Raw genomic sequence first — 1,122 nt, forward strand, 5'->3', positions numbered from 1 at the left:
GGGGGGGGGATTTAGTGTTTGAGGGATCAGTATTGTGGTTTCTGTATTACACAAGCAAAAGATCCCCAGCTCCATCCTGGGAAAACACCCACATCCCTATGGAGTTGCTTCAGGAAAGGCATCTGGTATAAAAACTTGTCAAATCAAACATGCGGGGCTACTCGATGCGGCGGCCTCTTGTGAGTAAGAGAGCAGTTGAGAGTAGGTCTAATATAGAAAAGACTGGCAATCTCTTGGTGATGAGATCATATAAATTTATGTGTCCAGGAAAACGCCTCTTTGGGCTCCAGAGCTTTGATGGTAATCAATAAATATTAAAAGCTTCAGCAAACAGGAGGATTGCATAATTGTAATATTGTCTACGCCTGTGCTGTGATGTCTGACTGAAATAGTCAGTTAAAGAAAAAGAAACTGACTCGTGTGCTTTCTCGCTGAACAGAGGTGAAGGGTGAAATATGCTTCACTCTGCAAGTGGACTTCTTCCAGTTCTTTTCAAGGATCTTTATTTGTTGACGTGTGCATTAAAGGCTATGAATGATTGCTATATCTAGCTACAAAATCATGAAGTTGACAAAAAAAAAGAAAAATCGTAAAATTAAAAGAAGAAAACATTTTGAAGTTGGGTATCAAGCATAAGATGTACTATCTTGCATCAAAAAGCCAAAAATAACAGGAAAAACACGCGGGACCTCTGCCTGTACGTAGCTGTGTCATGTGACCTGCTGGCTTTACCTGGTGCATTTCCTACTGGACCTGATTTTTGTTTATTATTAAAAAGAATTCCAAGAGCTTTTGAAAGATTCTCTCTGGCTGTGCGTGTTTCTCTTGTTTGTACAGTACCTTCTAATCTCAGCACGTCTCAAACATTTCATCACTCTGAGGGGGACAGTTCTTCTGCTTTTGCTGTTAAATGCTGTTTGATGACCAACATTAAGGTGCATTACCATGATCTTCCTATGCATTAAATCTACCAGGTGTTTGTTGGCTACTTCTTATTTAAAATAAAATACAAATCCCTTCTGTCTGCTCATCAGTCATGCTTACATGTGTAGTCACTAGGGCTGCCACAAACGATTATTTTGATAGTCGACTAGTCACCGATTATTTTTGCGATTAATCGAC

At 39.7% G+C, this 1,122-nt stretch overlaps 1 protein-coding gene across 2 annotated transcripts in view; it reads left to right on the forward strand.

Moving 5' to 3' along the window:
- pkn2a (protein kinase N2a) overlaps positions 1-1,122 on the forward strand; it is a 23,147-nt gene that overhangs the window by 4,886 nt on the left and 17,139 nt on the right. The gene's annotated exons all lie outside the window — the stretch shown is intronic.

The sequence above is a fragment of the Pundamilia nyererei genome, unplaced genomic scaffold (genome assembly GCF_000239375.1).
Source record: "Pundamilia nyererei isolate P.nyererei 1_Seehausen unplaced genomic scaffold, PunNye1.0 scaffold00004, whole genome shotgun sequence".
Classification (NCBI taxonomy): domain Eukaryota; kingdom Metazoa; phylum Chordata; class Actinopteri; order Cichliformes; family Cichlidae; genus Pundamilia; species Pundamilia nyererei.